At 32.4% G+C, this 9,929-nt stretch overlaps 1 pseudogene; it reads right to left on the bottom strand.

Moving 5' to 3' along the window:
• Positions 1–657: 657 nt before the first annotated feature.
• LOC124895532 overlaps positions 658–9,929 on the bottom strand; it is a 53,207-nt pseudogene continuing 43,935 nt past the window's right edge.

The following is a 9,929-nucleotide window of genomic DNA, read 5'->3' as shown; positions in this document are numbered from 1 at the left end:
TAAAAATAGCTAAAACTGCTTCATGTGCAGTGATTATTAATAACTACAAAACTAAACTACTACTCCTGGTACGTCCTCTTCCTCTTTTCCTTTCCAAATAATCTACCAACTTTTTTTGTAGTATTGTTATTTATACCAGCTTCTAGTTTTCTCTTTCCATAATCCCACAACAAATCTCCATACCTCATGCGAACATAACCAATGTCAATCTATTTAGGAATATCTCTACCATGAATGACATATTCAGCAAACGCACAAATAAATGCTCCACAATCACTATGATACAAAAAAATATATATTACATGAATATATGAAAAACAATAAAAAAAAAAGTGAAATGAACATTTAAAAAATAAATGCAATAAGATACCATTGAGTTTTTTGTGGCAACTCATCGATCATTTTTATCGGCAAAGTGTCATTTTCAGATTTATCAATGCCCTTCTCAAGATAGAAATTGACCTTTTTCAGAAAATACGGTATTAATGTTTGGTAAGGTAACATCACTTTTTGAACAACTTTATCACTGCACCTGGTACGATTGGAGTCGTATACATATATGCACCAATCAGTAAAGTCAAAAACTCCTAAAATCCAGTATCTAAGTTCAAATTTTTCTCGTGGAACGTAAACTGGAAATGAAAAGTTTGTGAAATCTTAAATAAAATTGAACAACAACTTATAAGCCCACAAGTTAAGTGTTCCAACTAGATCAAGAGAAAAAGTCTTTGATATTGGAGTCATTGCATATTTTGCAGTTTTTTCTGTCAACTCAAGTGCTCCAGTAATTATTGTTGTTTCATCATATGTCAAATCCCCTTCTTTTCGAGCCTGTCATAGCAATAAGAAGCAAACAAGTTGAGCCATACAGTAAAAGAAACATAATGAATTGAAAACGAGGTTCAACTAGCTATAGCACCTAATCTTAGTGAGATAAACTTGGTCGTGTAAGCGGATTGTGTTCATGCATATATACAAAAATATTGCATATCCATAAATATATTTACACTTGCTTAGATTAGCATTAAAAATTGGAAAATACTAAACAGATTACCTCATTGCCATGGAAATCCACAAACATTTTTAGCTCAGCTCTCCACAAAAGGGCAGCGTGCCTCTTACCCAACATCCAATCCAAGACCTATAAAAAAAATCAAGGATGAAGTTAAGATCTCTTTTCTTTATCAAGCCAACTACAAGATCCTTAACAACAAAAAGTAGCACTGAGAAATTCTCTCAAATTGCTGCATGAGGTTTTGGCCTTTTTTCCTAATTCTAAAGATGAATATCTGTGTATCTTTACAAAGAAACTGATGGATATTTTACATATCAAGTTATTAGCATGAGAAGGTTCTCATTTATAGTAGTAACAAAAAATAAATAGAGATAGGAAAATGAAGTAACTGTGATATTATTGCTAATTTTCTCCTTTCGTTCAGATTTACTTGTCAGTATTTTCCTAATTTGATTTTCATTTTTACTCGTCATTTTTGACAAATCAAGAAAAAGCAAAACAAAAAATTCTATGTTTTACCCTTAGCATTAATTACTTATCCTCCAAATAATTTCCAATACCTATTACTAAACATCAATTGATAGCAGTAATATTGTAAAATCATTATACCAATCGTTGTTTTCATAATAGGTGTGCCATATCAAAATGTGAAAAGTAAATTCAAACGGAGGGAGAACATAACCAAGGAACTCTTCCATCCAACTTTATGTTGCATTCTTTCCATTTCTTTCTAAGCTACAAAAAAGGAACAAAGCATACAAATTAACCACCATAGCGCATATGAGTACAGATCTATCTTATGAGATGTTGATGGGTTCATGTAGTTTTATTTCTTAAACCCTGTCATCTAACTCGGATTGCGAGTATAAGGTGGCAACCAAACACACAGCTGGTGAAGCATCTCTATCTCTATCTCTCTCTGGTAGCAAAACATGGAAACTTAAAAACTCTACATGAGTAAATTATAGAATGTGATTGTTGTGTTTTATACCTTACTAATTGGATAAGCAATGGAGAAGAACAACCAAAGAAGAAGCTGAACAAGGGGTGCTACCGTGGCTCCAACTGTCAATGCATAACGAGTACAGTTTGCTTGAGGAATTATCTGCAAATGTAAAAACGACGAACCTATTTAGAGGACAAGAGCCTAGCAAATTCCATAGCTAACAAGATGAAAGGTTAAGTTGATGAATCGAATAAACCACCTCTCAGAACATGAGAATCAGTGTAACAGATACTAGTATTGCTTCCCATGATGGTACGTGCTTGTCCAAGAATATAGAAAGAGACTACAACGAAAAAGGAGAAAAGTAATAAATAAGCCGGCAGGGGTAATAAAAGGATAAATATTGCCAAATAAGTATTGGTGCACAAACCTCCATTGCTAAGGAGTTGTCGATCAAGAGTGTGCAAAGAAAAAAATGTTGGTTTTTTACCACCGAAAGTATTTTAGCTGTAAAAGAAAGGAAGATTACTTTAAAAGGCCGATCAAAGCAGACATAGGTACAACTCAAACTATGCCACAACACTACTTATCTTCTAACTTATCCCACTATAAGCTCTATTCTAATATGGATGGTTATTGATACAATTGTAGACTCATGATACGTAAAGTGGCTTAACTTTTGTAATTGTGCATTCCAGGTATGACAAGAATCATGTACCTTTTCCTCTTACTCTTTCAACTATTCAAATAACTTAAGAATCATGTACCTTTTCCTCTTACTCTTTCAACTATTCAAATAACTTTGTTTGGGTATATAATCGATGCATCATTCCTTTACTGTAAGTTTAATTCCACTATTTACTTTGTGATAAACCATATCAAAATATTTCTAGAAAGTTTATTCAGTTTCAAAGGAAAAACTCACTCTTTTTACTTACTCGTGATTTATAGACACCTTGCCTAAGTCAACATTCAACCTTTTCCAGAATTCCTTTGATATTTTAGGGTAGCCAATTCTATACATATATTTACCTAACTGAATGATTTAAAAGAAAAAGTCTGACTAGAGCATAGAATAAGCAAGAGGAAATAAAACTCCAAGAATTGAACATATAAAAAATTTTATAGCTTTACACCAAAGTTACAAAGTAGCAGCTAGATATTTAGCCCATCAACTACTGAAACAACATCATTCAAAGGGGTGGAGGCCGAATTTTCATTATCTTCAGTATATACATAACAAAGAGAATTTTTGACCTTGTATAATGCATACAATATGAATTTTTAACAAAGGGGGTCCAGCTGACCCCTTCTACCTGCACAAGGTAGGGGTACATACACTCAACCCTCCCCAAATTCCACTTATGGCTTGTGGAATTACACTTGGTATGTTGTTGTTGGTCCGAATGACCACCTTTCATCCCTCTAACTATACATTTGGCTCTACTAGTGAATAGAAAAGTTAGAACTTTACACCAAAGTTACAAAGGTAGTGGGTAGATATTAGCCAATCCAAACTACTGACCAGTATTAGTGGAAGTTGGATTTTCATCAAGGGTGTTCATCATCTATAATATACACATAAAAATAGTTTTTGACCTTATAATATGACATGAATTTTTGTCAATGTACAACCTCTACTTAACTCTGTCCCCTAGCTCTACTAATGAACTAAATGGCAAGAATAAAGGATACGACATCAAAATTCCATGAAAAACAACCAAACAAACAATAAAAACCCAAACCAGCAAACTTTAGCACTTCCTAATAAACCCAAACAAAACTACTGATCAACATTAGCAGAAGCTGGATTTTCACCAAGACGTTCATCGTCTACAACATACATATAAAAATAATTTTTTTAAGCTTGTATCCCAAGAACCAGAATAAATATAACCATTACAAACAGCCAAACAAGAAATACTTTTAGCATGTTTGACCTACTAGAAGAAAGGGAGGAACAAAACAAAGGACAAGTCAAAAGCACATTACAAATATAGATTAGGATAGCAAGTGATAATACCGTGTCATTCAAAGGACAACCAAAAGTTGCAAGTGAATAAAACCACTCCTTTAAATCCACAGCACAAGAGCCAAACATTAAATATTCGGGCAGCACATCTTTGAGAAATGAGAGATCTGTGGGTCGAAACTTTCTTTCCTACATGTGCAATTGATGAATCCCAACTTTTTTCTTCCAAGTATGTCAATTCTCATCGATTCAATCCACACAATAGTTTTTAGATCTCGCTAATTGAATAAAAATCAACATAACTCCAGACATATCTGATGCATTCAGATACAATTAATGAATATGACTCAATTTCTTGGGCAATTCATTATCTATCACCACCACCACTGTGACTCCTACTAGCTTTATTAATTTTTCTCCTCGATTCTCTTAACTTAGACCATATCAATATTCAATAGCTCTTATACCATGATGTAAAAGAGGATCAAGAGAAAGAGGAGAAATGGCGATAATCTCCAAGGTGAACCAAGTCGTGATCCAATGGTTGATGATCAATATCATGAGTCTATTTGACTGAAATCGGATGAAGATAAAGAGTAGAAAGAGAAAGAGTACTTGAGAAATGAGGAAAAAGATGAACAATTAGAATTAATATCTAAAGATGAACAATGAGAATTAATATCTGAGAAAAATTTGGGAAAAAAAGAGAAATAAGAAAAACTCTAAACAAAGGTTAAAGATAAATAAATTTAAAAAAAATAAAGAAATAGATAATGGTTGAGAAAAAAAAGAAAAAAATAAAGGTTGAGACAAATAAATTAAAATATGAAAATAAAGTTATAGAAAAAAGTAAAAACTAAAAATAATAAAAAATAGAATAATAAATTTAAAGGAAAAAAAAGTGAAAAAAAAAAAGTAGAATAATAAAAGTAAAGGAAAAATAAAAAAGTAAAAATAATAAAAAATAAAATTTAAGAGATAAATGAGTATGAAAAGTTTAAAAATATATTTGAGGTTTAGAGGGGCAAAATGGTACTTTTAGTATATTAAAAAGTAAGAAAGGTTATTCTTCAAAGACATTCTTATTTAGTGTCAAATATCTAAAGTCACCCATATTTAGGTCTATGGCTTGCAATTTCCTGAAAACTAAAGATTATAAAAAAAAAAAAGACCCCAAAAAAATCGAAAAAGTAGAAAAACCCAAAGAAGTGACAAAAACCTAAACCAAAAAAACTAATTTTATGTTGGTTTGATTTGGTTTATAGTTTAAATAAACCGACATGATTGGTTTGATTTTTTTTTAATAAAACCGAACCAACCCGAATATGTACACCCCTACTTCTAATTATGTCCCTAAAATTAAGAACTTTTTCCCCATATTTTTCTTCTATATTTAGGCCTCATTTGTTCGCACTTAATGGAGGTCTCAATCTGAATGGTTCAGACTTCAAACTATTAAGTGCATTTGTTTTTTATTAAGGTTTTAACTCTTAATAGGTCTGAATAGGTCTTAATCGTTCAGATCTAGAACCAAGTCTTAATAGGTCTGAAGGGATACTCTGGTGTTGGATAATATTCATTATTCTATTCATAATCAGCAGTTACCACCACTAACCACCTCTTCCACCATCACCATTGCCAATCACCACCCACCGTCACCAATCACCTCCACCAATACTGCTACCAACCACAGTTGTCAATCGCTACCATACCTACACCTCTTTTATTTTAATTATATTCACCCCCACTACTGCCGTCAACAACACCACAATCAGCAACTACTAACGGCCAATCCCTACTACCAACCAACTCATCTATCACAACTAGCACCACCACTAACTACCACTAATACATCACAACCTCTACACATTCTTTAGCCGCCACCACCATTGTCACTAGTAATGCCACCTCTACCACTACTTCAACTAGTACCATCGCTATAATTTATCTTAACTAACAACCACTCCACCATCACAACAAATAACATCTCCAACTAGCATCAACACATCGTCAATTATCTTGCATTCATGTTTCGACCAACACAATCAACACCTTAAACTACTAACACCAAGTAACGTCACATCACAACAACCACCAACACCATTAATCGCCACCAAAATAACAGTCACTACAATACCAACCATCACAATTATCACCACCAACAATATTAATCACTAACATCAATCATTATCACCGCAACCACAATTACAAGCCATCTCTACTATCATTAACAAACATAAATATTTTTTTCAATCAAATACTAATAATTTTATTGTATTAAATTATATACTTTTTTAATATATAATTAATTTTTTATTTGAATTTTATTTTTTATTTTATTATGTATACAAATAAAAAAAATTTTACACATTCAGATGTTGAAAAACAAATAGTCTTAATCATTCAATTTTCAGATCTAGAGACAACATCTTAATCATTCAAATATGCATTTAGATTCAGACGTCTGAATCTTTAAAAAAATGGAGCCTTAGAGTCCTTTCTGTTTTAGTATTACTAACCCACGTTAGGTTAGGCTTAATAATGAAACAAGAATTGGATTACAATTTACACTAACAAAATTTGATTAACAAGAAGAGTCCAAACTATAGGTCATAAATTTTGATTTCTTCTCTTTATTATTTTAAGTAAAATATTTTAACACTTTCGATTCCTTCTAAGTGTAGGACTTTTAATTTTCCTTCTAGATTTAGTATTATTTAGGTTTTTTTGTTTAGGAGTCTGTACTAATATATTTAGAATTCCTTTTGTTTATATAATTTAGGTATTTGGCATCAATTTATGATATTTCTGTAGAGGAGCTTTGTTGAAAGAGATAGAAACATTGGTCTAGAGACATCCAAGCAAGTTGTGTGAGTTTTTTCAATCTTCTAATTTTCAAATCTTTGACTTGGAAAAATTGTAACTATAAAAATATACATCTTCTATTAATAGATTTAAAGATTATATATGAACTATCAAAAATTAAAATTGACAGAATTTCTGATTTTAAGAAAATTAAATAAATAGACATGTTGTCATTTAATGAAGTAGCCATAAAATTAAAGATATAGCTTTCTTTCTTTTATTATTTCTTTGATTAACTTTGACTTAATTTTGATTATATTATATAACTATATTTTGACATATTATTCGCTAATTTACTTTATCTCTATTTGCATTTTTATTGTTAAAGTTTCTGATTATCTTGAGATGTTGAGTTTAGATTTTTAGGGGTATTTGATCTTTTGGTGTGTTAAAAGTATTAGTTTAGAATTATCTTTAGATTTATCATTAGGCTTTGATCATATCTCATGCTCTGTTATCCGTATTGCATGTGGTATATAAAGATTTTGTCCATGGGCTAGCTAAAATATAATTTGTGGTGCTCCATGTAGAGTTAATCTTTTCTTAAAGAATTTTGTGTAACAATGAATAAATAAAAAAATAAATAAATAAATAAAAGTATGTTTCAAATAAGATGAAGTTGCATATCCGCTTCAAATGAAAAACCAAGTATCTGTAATATTTGGTTTAATGATATTTTGAATTAGTGGTACTTTAATACCATTAATTCTCTTCTTGCAACAGTTTTTTGCATCCCTATATAAATCATGTCTTTGGTGAATATAAGACACAAAAAAAAAAGAAATATCATAACAAGGAAAGAAAACATATTCCTCCTTTTCTCTTCTTCTTGAATTAATTTGGATAATTAGTTTGGACAACCTTCAAACTTTCAGCCATGAGTGCATGTGTTTGGAAGTAGTTGTGGAACTGTAATACCCCATACTTTTTCCTAGCTAATTTCACCTCAAGAATGTCTAGTATTAGCTTCTAAATTGAATGATGGTTATTCTTTGATGAATTTTCAATATTTTCACTTTTTGTCACGTGGGAAATTTAATAAGATTTCCATCGATATAAGATTTATCCAAATCTGATAATCGGGTCAAAAGTTACGACTATTTCAAGATCCCATCATAAAACAGCGCCATATTAGTCAGTGATGCGCCGCAACACAAGAGGAAATGGCATTTGGAAAATTCCAGTAGGGGTCCGTGATTATGGCACGTTGCGCCAGGGCCCAAATTCAAAATTGTCCATTTTCCAGTGTCTCAGCGCGATTTTCCCTACGTCACGTCAAAGTTCCAAGTCACAAAGAAAGTGGCAACGCGATGGCCCCACGTCACGTCATCCCTTAATTTCCCAATTGTCAAAATCCAGTGACACGGTGCGATAGTGCCGCGTCACGCTAAAGTCCAAGTTTAGGAAATTTTTACAATTTTAAATAATGCGTCCAGGGTTAAAAGGGTCAACTTTCCACTCCTATTTTAGCCCTTTAACACGTGATTCAGCCACTTTTCACCCAAAATATACTAGTTTCTCTCAAGTTTCTATCAAGAATAAGCTAGGGTTTCTATTGGGGATTTGAATTCAATAAGGTTTCACCGTCAATCCTCGCGAAATAACAAAGTAAGGTACGCATAGTGTTCATTCAAGGACTCCTTTCGTCCATGAAGCCCAAGAATCCCTTTTTTAAATTCAAGTTTATGGATTTTCTTATGAATTTCATGATTGGGTTGCTCTTGTTCATGTGGATAATGAGAAATTAAATTCTACTACATGTTGGATGATAAATTCTATGTGGGTTAAATTATTATTGATATAGATTCATGCAAACCTATGACTAAACCCTTGAATGATGAAATTAGAATTGAACCATGATGTTTAATTATTGTACAATGATGTTTACATGTACCATGCCTACAATATATTTGATTAAATGCCTAGATGAAGGAAAAGTTCCTAACTAGCATGATACCATGAAATCCTCATGTATGTACAAGTTATGCCTATCACATATTTTAATGAAATGCTTCTATAAATGTATTATGGATTATGATGTTAGTTATATGTTCAAGTAAGTTATGCTTGATTAGTTTCCTTCCATCGAGTCCTGGGGGTACTCGTACTCAAAACATTAACTGTGTGCCTAGAGACATATCATGTTTTCACAATACTCTAAGTCAAGCTATGATCCTTAGACTTCTGACAGTATTAAGACTCAGGAAATCTCCATGAACTCAGTCAGTTGTCAGATATCAGTAGTATTCCGTCAGTCAATGGAATTCAGTAACTCAGCCCATATTTAGTTCAATAAATCATATTCAGAGTCTATTCAGATGGGAGTAGGAATTAGCACCGAGTGAACCCAAGGATGGGAACACCCACTATCAGATAAGGGTATGGTTATTAGAAGACATCCTTGCATTCCAAAACTATACAGCCAGCATAGGTTGAGACATCAACACTATCCTATGAGGGTTGATGAGGTGGATAAGCACTGTCATATAAGGGCCCCACCATTCTCGTATAGGGGACACTATCCGATAAGGGTCACCCACAGCTTGTCCTTATCGGTGGCGTGGTATGGACACCCTTCTAATTGAGGTTACAGATTGGACCCCAACTCAGCTATAATGGCGTATTAGGGGCATGTCGGTTAGATAACTACTTCCCACAGTTTTATGTTATAGAATTAGGACTGTTAAGAATTGTCAATCAGTCTCAGTAATTGAACTTAGATAGTTCTTCAGATTTTGAGACTGTTAGATACAGTCAACTGAGATATAGTACGGAACTCAGATAGTTCCATCAGATTTAAGATTATTAGATATAGTCACTCATGTTATCAGTTATATTCAGATTCATTAATTATGTTATTACAGTATTAGTGTCAGTTATTATGTCTCATGCATGTATTCTTATGCTCATGATAGTTAGCCAGTTATTATTATTGTTCATGCATATAAACCCATGCATTTATTCTAACTCACATGAATACCAATATATTCAAAGTACTGATGCATTTGTGCTATGGTGTCTTATACCATAGGTTCAGAGACATGAGCTCCAGAGCAATAGTAGATTCTAGATATCTACAGATAGAGTTAGAAGTAAGTCCTCATATTTTGAAGACAAGACTATTTCCCTAT

Source organism: Capsicum annuum, unplaced genomic scaffold (genome assembly GCF_002878395.1).
Source record: "Capsicum annuum cultivar UCD-10X-F1 unplaced genomic scaffold, UCD10Xv1.1 ctg82819, whole genome shotgun sequence".
NCBI lineage: Eukaryota > Viridiplantae > Streptophyta > Magnoliopsida > Solanales > Solanaceae > Capsicum > Capsicum annuum.
This window is presented reverse-complemented; position numbering and strand designations above follow the sequence as displayed.